At 34.1% G+C, this 17,382-nt stretch overlaps 2 protein-coding genes across 3 annotated transcripts in view; one reads left to right on the plus strand and one right to left on the minus strand.

Annotated features, from left to right (window-relative positions):
- LOC138933651 (trichohyalin) overlaps positions 1-3,281 on the minus strand; it is a 61,149-nt gene extending 57,868 nt beyond the window's left edge. The window contains exon 1 of the mRNA XM_070296565.1: positions 2,398-3,281. The gene's annotated coding sequence lies outside the window, so the exon portion shown is untranslated. The remainder of the gene's footprint in view (positions 1-2,397) is intronic.
- The window catches only part of LOC138933654 (uncharacterized), a 117,698-nt gene that overhangs the window by 71,744 nt on the left and 28,572 nt on the right, over positions 1-17,382 (plus strand). The window lies entirely within an intron of this gene.

Raw genomic sequence — 17,382 nt, forward strand, 5'->3', positions numbered from 1 at the left:
GTCAGATTAAAATATAAAATAACTCAAAAAGTACTTAATGAAAAAATACTTTATTATAGTGTTTTGGAAAGCTCTCGATGTCAGCTACAATAATAATAAATAAAAAATGGGGGTTTCCGTTTAAGATTGTAAAGTTGACCTTCACATGACCTTCAAATGATTTTCCAAGGTCAAATCATTGTCACCATCTTATGGCCCCCTCGAAACCAAACAACTTTTGTTTGAAACATTTTTCTCTTCCGGGCTTGGTTTTTGAGATATTTGCCTGAGGAGATTAAAATAGGACACCCTGTATATGTATTCTAATTTTATAAAATAATTGATACACTTGAGGAACACAGAGGAAAAGAATAGAACGTATTAACGGCCAAAGGAAAGTCAAAAATTGCTATGTTTCTTGACGAGGTCGCGGCAATTTTCGATTGCAAACGATATCGCAACGCATGATGCCTTGGGCAAACCGCCACTCCGTTGTAATTATACGTTCGTAATTATAGATCTCATTAATGCGAGAACGCAACGATAGATGCAACGGCCGAGAATGCGCGCGCGATAACGGGCGTGTCAATAATATTTCAATAAACGGACTTTCTCTTCGCGGATCGAAACGGCGATAAGGAGCAACAGCCTCGCGTAAGATTTTTTTTTTTTTTTCTATCTCGTCAATTTGCTGATTAACGATAATTCATGATAATTTTACACGGCAAATACTGTATTTTGTCGGCGAGGATGAATCGAAGCGGAAGTTAGCTTTTATATCGAGAGAATTATAAGATAGCTCGGATAATTGCCGGCTATTAAACGGGTGATTATATATATATATATATATATACTTGTCACAAGACTGGAAGTTTCTTTCTTTCAGAAAAGAATATAAATCCCTTCAATATCCATAGACTTTTCCTCGGTCTATCTTTATTTAAAATTTAAAAAGGTCTGTGATTTTTTTATTGCAAATGTTAAATCAAAATTTGATTTTTGCACGATTAATTGTAACATATATTATAGTTTGACATTTAATTTAATATTCTGATGCTTTTCATTCTGTAATCATCTTTTTTTTTTTAATATTCATCATCATCTATCGCGCGAGTATGTATCATAAAACGCGTAACTATCGTTTTTCATATTGGTAAAATTTATGAAAATTCAAAAAAAAAGACATGAATAACGAGAAATATACAAAAAAAAAAAAAAATTCGTACAGAGATCTGTTCATAGATAAGTTTATGTTATAGATGTGTTTATAAAAATTTTACCCCATTTAACACAAGGCATAATTTTGTATATTGAAGAAAAATTATCATGTTTTTTTCGAAATATTATAATAACGGGTCAGAGATGAGTAATGACATTTGCAAAACTGTCAGTTAATAATTCTTTCCAGAATCTTCCGTTTATCACGTATTATCGTGCACGTCGGATAACCCTGAGGAAACTAAGTATCGCTTTACTCTCAATTTACGCCGATATATCTCTAATATTGTTCGATGGGCAACGCGCGAAAAAAAATGCCCGTTTAAATCGAAATCCTTTCGATAAGAGCTAGTTATTCCAAAGTGATGAAAACCGCCGATGATTACGTCAGCGGGGCCACGTGACTACGTGCCAGAATTTTCGTACTACTCGTTAATTAATAGTTGATTAAATTTCCATAATGCTTTAATAGGCTTTTCGATTGATCTCCATTTATGATAATGTAATTAAAATAGGCTTTTATAATATTCCTATTTTCCTATCAAGATGCGACCGCGTTTAATTATATATGCGATCGTATGCGGAGGACGCGGGTCACGTATGGAGAGGTTATGAAATTTTTTTCCAGTAAAGTCAATCTTTTTTTCTGAGATTACCTGCATGCATAATAATTATCGGTCGTATGTGCCAAGCTCGTTACGCGTCTCGTTAACAGAAAATATTGTGCGATAAAAGATATAGAACGCGACAATTATCTATGTCACTTGTCAAAGCTTGGATAGAGAATTTAAACGCTCGTTCTGGATACATAATTATTTATTTCGAATATTTTCGCATCTTTTCACCAATCAATAGATATATATAATATACACTCCTATCGGAGAATAAAATTAACATTTTTTTTCTATAAATTTTAACGGACAAAATACACAGAAGGTATATATTCTGTAAAATGAAAAATATGTGCCCGTTGCGTTTTTTTTCTTTTTTTTTTCTAGTTGTTTTAATAATTCAACATTTGAGTTTAATTAATACAACAGCGCGATATTAATTTAAATTGACACATGAATGTGATAAATATTTAATACAAAAATTTTAAAAAAAATTTGATTCTAAACTTTTTAACGAGAAGACAAATTTTTCAACGCGATTATTTCGATAGCTTTTTTTTTCTTTTTTTTTTTTTAAGATCGTACTCACCTGTCTGTTGGAGTCACCGTTAATTAGCTCTAATCCAACAAGTCTCATCCGTGCGCACGTGCGCGCCTTTGTCAATTACCCTTTCTCGGCCACGCTCATTTATGGCGCGTATCTCAGGTGCTTCTCCTTGCGACGAATTAATTGGAACGCGCTTTAAAATTCACACTTTCTCTCTCTCTCTCTCTTTCTCGTTGCGGAAACTTTGCGTCGATGCCCGCGGCACTGAACGCGGGTCTGCTCGGCTCGAAGGTGAGGGGTTCCCCTTGCCTTGCCAGGTTTTAACGACAATCCAATTTGCGACGATTGATGCGATTGCAGCCCCGGGGGCGCGTCGAAGAATCCTCGTAATGTTCCTCCGGGGTGGGGCGAGTTTCCGGGGAAGTTAACCGATTGAACGGACCCGACGTGAACGAGCCGGTGCTTAAGGTGCTGGCAATATGGCAGTCGAGAGTTATCGAATCGAGTCGAGTTGTTGTTGTATCGATATCGGGAGATTCGTTATTTCGGTTGACGCCAAGAAATATCGGATGGAGAATTGACGAAGCGACTTGCGGACAAGTTGCGGGTGGTAAGTTAATCGCGATCCTTCGCGAATCGTTCCCTGCTTCCAATCCGTGTTACCTCGAAAGATGGAAAAGACCTTTTCCGCCACCTTCTCGCGAGGGGAGCGGAACGCGATCGGTCGAAACCGGACGATTCTTCGATGTCGGCGTGAAAAGTTTCAATCGTACCGGCGAAGTTTTAATTTCGCTCGTTCAAACCCCCGCGCGGATACGCGACACTTGCTTAAAGCGTTAAGCGTGAAGGGGACGCGCTCGCGATGCGCGCCGATTTTCACCGTTCGTCGGCCGTGGTGTCACTGCCTCGACGTGCATCCTCGCGATTTATAAAGCCTCTCCGGCTTCGGCTCTTTGCACGCCCGCCCCGTGCGTCTGTCAGTCCGACTCTCGTTATTATTCCCCTGCCAAGTGGCCGTTTCTCCCGCCACGCAGTTGCAAGCCGGTTGCCACCCACGGTCACGCATACGTATCCTAAAGTCTAATGCCCGAATTGGCATCGCTATTTTAATCTGAGAATAATCTGGCAAATTGAACGGCTAATCCGAAAACTAACTTCTTGGAAGTACGATGGATAATCACGGGCGAATATTTAATGCGAGTGAATTATCAGTAACATTGTAAATTGTAAAGTGAGCTACATTACACGTGTTGCTTATAAAATTAATTTCTTACTAATTAAACTTTTTTATTACAATACGCATAAACGGTGAACGCAGAGGGATCCTTAGATTAAGATTTAGATTCTAAATCTTTAGATTTAAATAAATGTTTAAGTCAAAATCCATAAAAAATGCAACGCGTTAATCGAGAAATGGATATATTGTTGAAATATTTTTGCCGTGTAATCTAGCCTTAACGTGCGAGTTCGCGCGATCAAAGTAATTGGCGTGTTACTATTATAGATCTATAGGCAATTATTTTAAGAATCGATGCCTCTGACTCTCTGGTTAACCTTAATTGAAGTTGAACTCTGAATTCATTCTCTCGCTAAATCACAGATACGATCATGACACAGATAGTAAACCAAGATTGAAGTTAATCAACGTCGCGGGTATTGACAATGAAAAAATATCATATATAATACGAGACATTGATGAGGAAAAAGATGGTGATAAAAAAGTTATTAGCGTTTCTTCTTATATAAACTATTTTTATAAAAATTTTGCATGTGTGTGTGTGTGTGTATACAGATTGTAACAGAGCGCTCGCATTAGTAGTTTTTTAAGGAAACGATGCATTTTCGTGAAGAATGTTTCATGCAAAAGTTGTAGGGCTCCAAGTGGCGCGTTATATAATAATATTAGAATGACCTTGAATAGCACCGTCAAGGTCATATAAAAATCACTTTGAATTTTTTTAATTATTTTTCATTACATATTCTTGTAGCTTATCTCGAGAGCTTTCGAAAACATTATAATAAAGTATTTTTTTATGAAGTACTTTTTGAGTTATTTTATATTTTAATCTGACATATTTTGATATAAAAAATTAAATATCTCGTAAAATATTTGAGTTTTTGATAATCTTACCGTAATACTTCTATGTACAGAATAATGAGACAAATCAATTAGTATAAAAAAAAAATTGTTTTTAAGAAAATTATTTACAATGTATTTTTTTAAATAATTATTTGTTGTTTTTTTTGGCACTAATTAATTTGTCTTATTATTCTGTACATAGAAGTATTACGGTAAAATTATCGAAAACTGAATATTTTACGAAATATTTTATTTTTTATATCAAAATATGTCAGATTAAAATATAAAATAACTCAAAAGATACTTAATGAAAAAATACTTTATTATAGTGTTTTGGAAAGCTCTCGATGTCAGCTACAAGAATACTAAATAAAAAATGGGGGTTTTCGTTTAAGATTTTAAAGTTGACCTTCACATGACCTTCAAATGATTTTCCAAGATCAAACCAATGGTACCATCTTATGGCCCCCTCGAAACCAAACAACTTTTGTCTGAAACATTTTTCTCTTCCGGGCTTGGTTTTTGAGATATTTGTCTGAGGAGATTAAAATGGGACACCCTGTATATTGTTAGAATTATTTTTACACGACGTATAAAATAGGAACAATTTCTCGCATCTATACTTTTATTTGTTAGCAAATAATACCTAGAAAGAGCGAATCCTCTTAAAATAAAGTTAATGTATATTATTTAGATTATCTTTACACGTCAGAGACTAGCGAGAGATTTTTCTCATGTACTTGAAAGTTTTTTACCTCGGCTGCGAAAAAAAGTGATGATAAAAGTTTCAAACAAGATGGTTTGTTTTAACTTCTTCTTATGATCTCGTTAATTTATAGACAAAGATTGGATTAGATTTTAACAATTTTAATAATTTATTTATTCGTCACAAAAACTATTGTTGCAAAAAGGTAATTCTAAAAAGTCAATTTTTGCTAGTATAAAATTGGTATAAAATTTGGTTTTAATTATACGCTTGCTTATCGCATATAATTATAAATTTTAATTGTGCGAAATTATATTTGACATTTTCGATTTTAATTAATAGTTGAATTTAAATTGAACATATCTTTATTTCGCTGACATCTTGCTCTGTCTGAAGTTAATGAACTCAATTCTGTCCGACCATACAACGTTTACATGAAACTTTTCGAGAGCAAACAGAATCCCCGGAATTGGACGATCACGCGCACTTTACCCTAAACATGCTGGAGTAGGTGTGTAGTGTTTTTTTTATCGCTCGCTGCGAAAATTAGATATACCAATGCTCGAGATATACTGTAAAAAAAAAAAATTGACAGAAAAAATTTCAGACGAAATGTCCGCAGCTTTCTTCCAGACACCCAGATCTGAAAATTCAAACAAGAATGCGTCCGAATTTTTAAAAAATTTTTTACCTGTATCCTGGACGAGAATACTGATCTTTTTTTTTTTGTTTTTAATCGAAGGAATTCGCCGCTGGCTCCCTCTCGCGCCTCATTTTGCGTGGGAAAGTCTCGCGATAACCAATAACGGAGTCTACCGAAAGTCTGTTATAAACTGCTCCGCATAATTACCATATACCGTGCGCGCGTTTATTTTGAAACCGTACGTAATCTCTCTATATCCAGCCAATCCAGTCCAGTTTCGAATTTATTGTTGTAACCGAGAGACACGCGACACGTCGCCGCCGTAGTTGGTATCTGTACGTCAACTTTTGTTCCAGCCTTACCATACATTCGCGCGGACTTTATATCTCGCGTGTTCCGTATTTGAAATGCGGATCTTTCATCCTCCGCTCACCTGACACATTGCGTCAGTAATTATATCGCCACTTGATTCCTTTTTGCCTCTCTACTTTTTTTTTTTTTGCCCTTCTACTGCTCGTGCTCATTATCGCTCTTCCGACTTCTCGGCCCGCGATTCTCCTTCTATTCCGCGACAATGACGGGACAGTTTTGGAGCGCGAAAAGATAATGTTTCGGTAGAGATCGCGTATATACGTGGCCCATTTTAACGCGAACAATGACGCGATAATGTGTTCAGATACCGTTGTCCCAGATGCAGGAACGAGAAACGTAACGGCTACCGTAACACGAGCACGTCGGCACCGTTAAATTTCCACATCTGTCCCCGTGTATATGTATATTATCCTCGTTGCATTAACAATTGCGCCGAGTTCGTTAATGAAAACGAATATATGCAGGAGCGTGGGTCCGCACACACGGCGCGAAACCGCACGTTCAATTAATTAATTGAATCGTTTGTTAACGAAATAATTAATTGGTTTTCTGGCGACATCGCAAGCGACACATCGGTATGCGATGTCAGTACCAAGGGGTCGTTTGTTTTCTATCCCTGGGCGAGAAAGTTTGCAAAATTTGCATACTTTTGTATAAGAATTGATTCTTGCGAAAATAGCAATATTGCAAAATTTTACGCGCCGATTTTTTTTTTTTTTTTTTTCTATTCAAATAAATTTAATTTTAATTCTTTTACTTGAATAAATATACACTTTGTATCTAAAAATGTTTCGTTGTATTAAATAAATTATTACTTGCGTGTAATAAAAATTATAATATTTATGACACGAGAATTTTTATTAAAAATTTTCGTATAAGAAAATATTTTTTTTACATTTGAAGATAAAAAATTATTTATTAAAAATAAATAGAAACTGTGTTTTGAAACAGGCAGCCAAAAATTGAAAAAATATTTTTTAAAGAAAATAATTTAGTAATAGTAAAAGGTAGAAAAAAAAATTTTTTTTTTTTTTTATTTTGCAAATAAAAGCATACTTCACTTCTATTTTATGTTTTACCGATTCAGATATATTTGCTGCTCGATTGAGATAACTAACTCTTTTGCAAGTCTTTGAATACATAATTTTTTTAATAAAAAAAAAAAAAAAAAAATTCCTCGCCGTTGGCCGTTTTTTTCCCATGACCGTGATGAATTTGTAGGAGAAATAATGAATCGCGTATGCAACAGAGGATTATTATTGAACTTTGATCGCTTTGATATTTCTAATAAACAGTTTTTACGGACTGTCTCGATGATTAAGCAAATTCGCGAGATATAAGATTTTGTATCATGAAACTTTTTTAAATCGGATTATAAAATATCGACGATGAATATGCAGATTATTCGCATTAAGAAAAAAATGTATAATACTATTGTAAATCTAAATTTTTTTTTTTTTTTATTGAAGATATTATTTATTTAAACACTTGCAAAGGAATTAGTTAATTCAATCAAGCAGCAAATACATTTGAATTATAATAAAATAAATGCAAAGTATGCTTTTAACTGCAAATAAAAAAAAAATGGTCAATTGTTTTATTGATTTTAAATTCTTGATGAAAATGCTTTTCAATTTTTAATTTTAAGCTTTTAAATTTTTTATATATTTAAGAAATATTTATCAAAATAGTTTTTATAAAATCTTACAACTTCTAATTTTAAACTTTTGCTTTTAAATTTGAAATTAAATTTATATACTTAAAAAAAAAAAAATATTTTATTGATTAAAAAAAAAATATACATATATATATATAATTATTATTTTTGTTAACTTGAAAAATATCTACGATATTTCAATTCAGAAAAGGAGAGAGAAGCCACACCAATTTTTTTTTTTTAAACCGCCTATAGATGGATGAGGATATAAATGCTTTTGAAGTACTCCGTTTCGAATGAACCAGCTAAACTCGAGAGTCATTGATTATTCATAAATTTACATCGTGTAATCCTGACCTCGGCTTGCAATCGCGGAGATTAGATTCAAGGGTACGCCATGCAAATATGGGCGGTGAAAGAGCTCGGAGCGATAGACACGAGGAGCGTGATCAAAAATCGACAGACGCGGACGTGAAGTAATGGCGGGTATGCATCGCGAACGATCCTCATAACGAAGTCTTCAAAATGCAAGCTTATCGACGATAATTCGCCAATCGATTGCCATTTGCACCCAAATACGTGTATCGTTGAATCAGGTGCCATCACCCTTTCTGCGTTACAACGGATTAGGATCACATCGATACCTCCGATTATCGGGGCACTCTAGAAAGTCGCTTAATCAAGATATCGTGTCATCCCTTTAAGAGTTCAATCGGAGTTCCATTCGCGATCTCGATGTGCGCGAAAAGGCTTAAAGAATCAATTTAAAGATACGGATAATAAGGTTTTATGAGTAAGAAGAAAAGAAAAAAAAAGAGAATGAAGAGAGAATAGAAGAACAAAGACGCTGGAATGTTTTAGAGAATCGTATGCATCTCCGCGACAATTGTAAGCGTTTCTTCAACGCATTTACAATTACGTGTGTATTTTCAACAAAAACTGGCAAATACGCAACGATCGATTCTCTTTGCCGTCAACAATAGTAGCGCGCGATTCTGAAGCAGGTGCTCGTGCTCGCTGCGAGGATTCTCGTTACATTCGCGAAATGCATCGACCCGAAACGCTACGGCACGAAAGCAATCCACGGAATTTAATTAAACCCAGTGCGTTTTCTTCTTCTTTTTTTTTTTTTTTTCGACCACCAACGCGCTTCCGTCCGCATGCCGACTAAAGTGGATGTACTCTACGAAGATACTCTTCCTCAGCCTCAAAAGGCGTGATGAACTCAGAAAATGCGAAATTTGAACGTAGTGAAACGTAATAATGGACCTTACTTAATTAAAGCGCTCTTCTTAATTACGCATTCTTAACGATCAAAGATGAAAAGCATTGCTGTACGTTGAGAAACGGCTACGAAGAGATTCGCATTCTCGATTCAACATTTTTCAACAAATTCTGCTTTCAATGATGAAGTAATAATGTCAGGTTCTCATTATTTCGCGCTGAATAATTTAGTGATAATCTTATACATAAACAAGTAGAGTCGCGCAAATTAGAAACTTGCTCATTTTATTTTACAAAGCTTAAGCTGCTTCAAGCATGCGGTTCTTTCAATTTTCGCTTCCTCATAGAGGAAGCTCTGTGAACGAAATAAAAAAAAGATAAAGAGGCAATACGCTATTCTCTAATTTACACACTTTATTCATTTTTATACAATCGTTATAGATTACAAAAGTTACAGCGTGTACAGACATTTATCAAAAAATTCAAAATTTTATAACAAAATTTACCCTTTCACCGATACTCACCAAATTCAGTAGCAACCATCTTTGAATAATACTTTATCCATCTAAAAAAAATTTAACCTAATATCTCAAAATTTGCGAAAGTTACAATGTATACAGACATTTCACAAAAAATTAAAAATTTTATAAAAAATGAATCCTTTCATCTCGATTCTCACCAAATTCAATACCAACCATCCTTGAATGATACTGTATCCATGTAAAAAAAAAATTTTACCCGATATCTCAAAAATTGCGGAAATTAGAGATTGTACAATATATTGCGTACGTTTACACATACACGCATACATATTGTACATACAGACATTTTTTAGGAATATGATTCTTTTGGAACGTTCTAAACACATCGGCATAAAAAAATCGAAAAAAAATTTTGTCACGAAAACAAAGCTTCCTCTATGATGAAGCAAAAATGAAGAAATTTAACGATTACTTTACTACATTAATTATTATAATTAACTGGTAACACAGTTCTACCATTATTTGTTATGAATAAATTGATGATTATACTGTCAAAATATAATGTCACAGTATAAATATCCATTATGGCTAAATAAATAATTGATCGACGATTAGAATTGAATGATCGTTCAATTCAAAAGTATATATTTATATATTGTATTTTTTTTTTTTTTTTTTTTTTGTATTGTTTAGACTTTGTAAATTTGTTTTTAGAAAAAGTTGTAGCAGTTATAATAATAGTTTGAGAGATGTAAAATATTCATTACGAATCTCGCGTTATATTCCTTGTCGTCTACGTAACGTTGATTGAATAAACTTCCATGGAAACTGTCGCGATAGTAATTTATCAGGTTTCGCTATCGCATTGTATGGAAATAAGCAAATTGATCGGATCACTTTTATAAGGGTTTTTTTTCATGACGTCATTCTTCTCGGTATGTAAAATCACCAAATCATTCTTCTACGACTTAGAAGGAAAAATAGATATGCAATTAAAATAAATTCGTGCAAAAAGTTTCTTCAAATATTATCCGCATATCTTTTTAAACAATATTAAGCTTAAGTCGAAAAATCGCTAATCACATTAATTCTATTTTTATCACTGATGCAATAATAAAAATAATTATTAATCATATATAAAAAAAAATATATTATATTTTCAAGTAAAAGTATAAATCATTAAATTATATTTTGACTTAATTCAATTGTTCTGATTTTTTTATACGTATCATTGTTTTGACTTTATCATTTTTTATTATCTATGTGATTTAATTTTTCCATCTTGCCAGAAAATTGGGAAGTAATTTTAGCGTATCTCGAGCGCGAAGGAGGACAAGCTATTCGAATTTTCTCTAGTCGTGCTATTTTCTTGAAATGAGATGAAACCCAAATCATGGTCTTCGAGAGTCAGTTAATCCTTATCTCTCTTTCTTCCTTCCTTTCAGGCTCCTTCGTTAAATTAAGATTAAACTGCCCAGTATGACTAACGGCGATCAATATTAGTTGCAGCTTTTACGTTGCATTTATCAAGAACTATCATTCGGTTTTTCCGCTCAATGTAATCAATCTTGTCAATACTTTTCTCCTCTTCCAAATTTATTAATCATAATAAATACTATGAATAATGCAGTGTACAAATTTTGACTACAAATAGAACATTACATATGAAAATTAATATAATAAATAATTAATATAAAATATATATTATTTATATATGTATTATATATAATATAATATAAATAAATATATTGTATAATATAATATAAATACGTAATAAACCAATAAAAATTATATTACAAATATATAATTATATACTACATTATTTATATATGTAAAAATAGATATAAAATAATATTTAATTAGTATCTTATCCTGGGATATAATGTATACTAATATCTATTTGCGCGTTTATGATACATAAATAGAGTTAATTGAATTAAACAAATTTACGGAACATCTATATTTCTTCAATACACACGCTTTTAAAATTTATGACACGCAAGTTACATGTGGTGAATCGCCAGTGTTAACCAGAATTGCCATCATGATACTTCGCAGAGTAAACTCGCGCGACTCTGGATAGGTCGGGTGAAGTATTTCGCGGTATAATTAGACAATTATTACCAGGTATATAAATATGAAACCGGAATTTTTGTATAGAAAATACACGTTTATTGTATGAAAATGATGAAAAATATTTTATTCGAAGTATTGCCCATTACTAGCTATACATTTTTCCCATCTCTCTGACAATTTGTGGATGCCACGCCAAAAAAAACCTGTTGCTCCTTTGAGGCAAACCAGTCATCGAGCCATTTTCGTACATTTTCGTAAGAAGTGAAGCGCTGCTCGGCAAGTGCGTGTCCCATCGATGCAAATAAGTAGTAATCGAATGGAGCCAAATCTGGTGAGTAAGCCGCATGCGAAAGTATTTCCCAACTAAACGCCTCAATCGTTTCCTTGATCGGTTTTGCTGTGTGTTATGGTGCATTATCATGAAGCAAAATCAGTTTGCGTTGCCTTTTTTGATATTCTGGTCGTTTTTCACGCAAAACTTGATTCAAATCGAGTTGTTGTTGCGTTTGAGCGTCATCCTCATCCAACAATGTTTGCAATTCGCTGTCTTCAAACTTTTTCGGTGGTCTTCCACGTTCTTCGTTTCTCACGTCAAAATCGCCACTTTTGAATTTTTTAAACCACTCAAAGCACTGTGATTTACCAAGAGCATGCTCACCGTAAGCTTCGACAAGCATTCGATGCGATACTGCAGCAGTTTTCTTCAAATAGTAACAGAAAATCAATGCTGTCCGCAAATCGTAGTTTCCAGGCACAAAATTCGACATGTTCAACGCTATTAAAAACTATGCTGTTGTATGAAACTTGTATTGTTGAAAGTTGAAAATCTTTATCAGATGTCAAAACAAGAAAATGGCGCCAATGACGCGGTTTGACGGTAACTACATTGACAGCTAGGACCATCTATGGGCAAATTCCGGTTTCATATTTATATACCTGGTAAATTCTGTCGCATTGTGTGCGGCTCTTACGCATTCCATTCGACACATTTACCGCAATTGTCGATGGAAATTACGTCTTTTTTTTCACAAAGCGAAGTCAATGAGACTCCGTTTATACATTCGAATCTTTCTATATCTCGGCGCGGCAGTCCCTTTAGATTATTCTGTACCTTTTGCGTCAATTCAAATTTTAATTAGCACAGCAGTTTTGACAAAAAAAAACTGTATTTTTTGTAATTAGCATGTCCGGTTATCAGAGAAGTTAATTTCTGTACTTTCTGTGTCAACGCGAGTGCTTCTGCGAGTGCGTTGAATTATCCTAATTTTTACAATTGCTACAGAGACGCCGTGCTGTTCTCTCGTAAAACGGGGCAAAGCAATGATGTACTCTGGAAAAAAATTATTCCTCGATTATGCGCAGTTATATGATCACGATTGCGATCGCGAGCGTGCATTAAGCGTAAAGTGGAACAAGAGCGATACGTGGGGAAGGGGAAGATTGATTTTTTTTTCCTATAGATATCTCTAATTAATCTGTGTAAGGATCTAGGGCAAGAGTCGCTCACAATAATGTCAATGGAATAAACGAGAGAATGGTAAATGTACGAAACAGATTCTCCATTAATAATTATCGATGCATGCCAAGGTATTAGAAACTCCTCGCACACGTATCCTTACGCGATGCAACAATTGACGCGATAATTATAATTATGTAACGGAACACGCAAGCTGTAGCGAGCAATAATGCGAACAATTCGTCACAGAGCCGAGATGTATGTCGGATAAAAGTATTTAGCGGTGAAGATAATTATATGCACTTAACGTATTTAGAGATAAAATCGTATACATTAAAGGACGTGCAAGAACAAAATTGCTTTGCGTGCGTATAAAACAAGAGGAATAAAATTCTTTGAATTTATATAATCGCAGGAATTATCCTTACATAAAAACACGAAACACCTCTTATCTCTCGTGGATGAAGTTCCTATAATCAATTGTCGCGATCTTCCACGCGTCTCTTATTCTCTTTGTTTCCACTCTCGAGAACATCGCGCCGTGTACTCATCAATAGAGCGAGTGCAAGCATTCGTACTCGATAAATTGCTTGATGCCCAAAGGATAGCTAGCGCGAGAACAGTCGCTCGCGCTTCATTGGTGAGTATGCGGCTTAAGGTGCTTAACGAGAGAGCCGAGGAGCGGACAGGAAATCCAATGCCCATTCCAATTCTGATTACAATAAATTCGATTTTAATTGCGCGACAGAATTCGCGGGACGCGATCAGAGTACGTCCCTCTCTGTTGCCTCTAATGGAGCAAAGAGATGCTCCCACATCCGCTTCCCAGGGGAATTATATCCCTCTTCCGTTCGAATATAACACGGCGGCGCGATACAAATGTTTGACCAACCCGTTATCTCGGGGAACCACCGGCCCGCGCCTCTTTCGCACGCGACCTCTCGCCTTTTTATCTCGGCCTCTTCTTTTTTTTTCTCTCTCTCTCTCTCTCTCTCTCCCATATCCCGCTCTTTTCCCAGCCTCTCTCCCGTTTCGCTTTTATTCACCGCGATTTCGTAACCGACGAGAGGGAATCGTAAATCACGGATATTGGACGATGTCGTTTCTTCTGCCTCTCGCTTGGGGGATCGCCATTAGAGGGATACTTGATACATATACGGCGATACCTAGAAGAAGAGAGGGTGGATCATATTCACGCCTCATTATCACCAATTTTGTGTAAGCGTGTTGCGATAATCGACAACGTTGTGGCTGTTTTAAGCGAACGAAGTTTTCATGACTGACAATGAGACGAAATAAAATTTCGTTGCTCTATCGAAATTTTTTTGCGATGAAGAGAAAAAACGAAAAATGTCGCAAGATACATAATTTTTATGATTATGGTAAGACGATCATAATAATAATTTTTTTTTTTTTTTTCCGATACAACTATCTTCTTCAATTATTCCCTTCAAATTTAACCTGTTTATTTTACACAGAAATCGCGAAGATTATTTAAAGTAAATATACGATACGAAGAGTTGAGTGTTTTTATTTTTGTTCAATAAAATTGCGAGCAATCAGCAACGATTCCGTATGAAAACGATATGAAGAAGAAAATATGTGTAAATGAAAAGCAACAATGTGATGATGAAAGCAAAATTATCCCGAGGAATTCTTATTGTTAAACTCATCGAAGTAATCACTATTAATAATAATTGGCAAAGAACAGATTCCGCGCGTATGTAATACGCTTATATAATAATACATATGTATATGCGTGAATAACTCCCCCCCTCCCCCACAATAGAATGTTTCATTGTTCGCTCTCATAATCGCGTAATATTTTTACAAGTCAGAATAATCTTGTCAATTGCGCATAACCCGTTCAGTCATCGATGCAGTCATCTGATGGTGCGCAATCGCTATTCTTCTTGATGAGCGGAGCGTTCTAGAATAAATGGAACACGTGGAACGATTCCTTTGAGATTTGAAGCCAAATTTGTTGCAAATGAAAATGTTTTTCAAGATAATAGTAAGATAGTATAGACTTTGTCAATCGTTGAAAGTCGAGAACTTTTCGCAAATTAAGCTTCAAAGGCGTGGAAAGATTCTATCCTTCGTTGAACTCGTCAGGTGTACTTTATTTTATCAGAATTTTAATTCGATACTCCTAGTTGTTGAGATATTGAATGAAGGTTCGAAGGTTTGTGGAAAAAATAGTGTTTCTCTCTTTCATTATGAAGTTCCATTGAACATTGAGATACATACACATAAGATTGTATGAGATATGAAGACAATACCAAGACTAAGATTGTCAAGATTATTGGTCTTGCCCCAAGAAAATTGGTTTTTATAAAAAGTTAAAATAAGTATATTTGTGTATATATTAAATTAAATGAGAAAAAATCACTACCTACATATATTGTAGAAAAAATTTGAGAATTATTAAAATTGAATTAAAAAGTTATTAAATTTATTAACAAATTTTATTTAATAAATAAAAAAATGTATATTAACAAATTTAGAAACAATTAATACAATAAACAAAATAAACAATATAAAATATATATATATATTGTATATATAATGTTTTGAAAAGTAAACGAATGACATAAAGAATAACAATTATCTTAAATTATTATATATACATTATAAAGATTATATTAAATATTATTTTAAACAATTATTTAATATCGATAAATTATTAATAAAATCGAGACAAGACAATGGAAAATGAGATTTTTGCTATCAAGATTCACTCTCAAGATCAAGACAAGATTTAAGTTTTCGAAAATTTTCGATACAATATTTTTACGTATATTATCTTGTCTTGAGTCTTGTGCAAACTTATATATGTACAAAGTTCTTTTTGTCGTGATGATTATTGCACGAGTTGGTGATATAAAGGAGATACCATTTTGTCGGAGTAATCTATATCTGCGTATATTTATCTCGAGTAACAGATCCATGCGTTCGAGGCTTATGAAGCGTTTCGCGAAAAGATGACGTCAAGCGCGTTTCTATGTATCGGCAGTGCATTCGATTCGATGCGTAAAGTCGGTGCATCAAATATTGTAGTTATTCGCACGATAGCCACGTGCAGGAATTCTCGCACGGTTTATCGTATACGTGGGCACGATCGGAGCTTCATTTAGCGTCGCGTCTCTCTCGGCGATAAATTCGATTACTTTATGCACACAGGCAATACAAAGCCGACGATTTAATGGTTTCGAATAGGATACCGGCGCCTAGTTGCACGGATACCTGCAACCGCGTTTAGGTTAGGTAGCGTGGATTTTCATTCAACTTCCCTAAAGACGGTTGCTTTTAGTCTTCGTACGCTAATACTTGCTCCGATTCTCCGCGATATCCAATCTCCGATAATTTGAATTAATCATTTAATTAATTTTGAAATGAGTTTAATCCGAATTTACCAAATCGCTCTTCCTTCCCGAGAAAGTTACGTAGAAATTTCACATTTTCAAAGTAATATTAGAATGATAGATTTAATAAAACGAAGATCTCAAGTGTATTTTGACGGATATCTCTCTCGATTGTAATTTATTAATATTGCTTTTAGATACTACCTTAAGTATTTTCTCTTCTTCTCTCTTGTAAGATAGATTTAAAGATATTTCAAAATTTTAAATTTATTTATTTATTTTCAATTTTTAAATAATCAAACGGGCGTTAAAAAAAAATCGTTTCCAGAAAGAATCGACTATTTAATTTTATTGCTCTCTATTTATGCCGAAACTTGACAAATTTCTTGACATGTGTAAACAAAAATATTATCGTATCAAAATGTACAAAATTATTTTATATGACAAGAAATTCTTATCGATATCGCTCTGGAAAAGAAACTCCGGCAAGGATTGAAAACTAGTATCTTCAGCGAGGGGAAATTATAAATTCACTTTTTTGCGTTGAGAGGATAGAAATTTTTCTTCGGGGAATACATTGACATCGTTATATGTATATACAGAGTGTCCCATTTTAAAGGACCCACTCAAATATCTCAGAAACACTGCGTTAAATCGAAAAATGTTTCAAACAAAAGTTGTGCGGCTTCAAGGGGGCCATGATAAGATGGTGACAATGATTTGACCTTGGAAAATCATTTGAAGGTCATGTGAAGGTCAACTTTACAATCTTAAACGGAAACCCCCATTTTTTATTTACTATTCTTGTAGCTTATATCGAGAGCTTTCCAAACACTATAATAAACTATTTTTTTATTCAGTACTTTTTGAGTTATTTTATATTTTAATCTGACATATTTTGATATAAAAAATTAAATATCTCATAAAATATTCAGTTTTCGATAATCTTACCGTAATACTTTTATG

The sequence above is a fragment of the Polyergus mexicanus genome, unplaced genomic scaffold (assembly GCF_030449975.1).
Source record: "Polyergus mexicanus isolate NDT 795.1 unplaced genomic scaffold, iyPolMexi1.0 SCAF_5, whole genome shotgun sequence".
In the NCBI taxonomy this organism is placed as follows: Eukaryota; Metazoa; Arthropoda; class Insecta; order Hymenoptera; family Formicidae; genus Polyergus; species Polyergus mexicanus.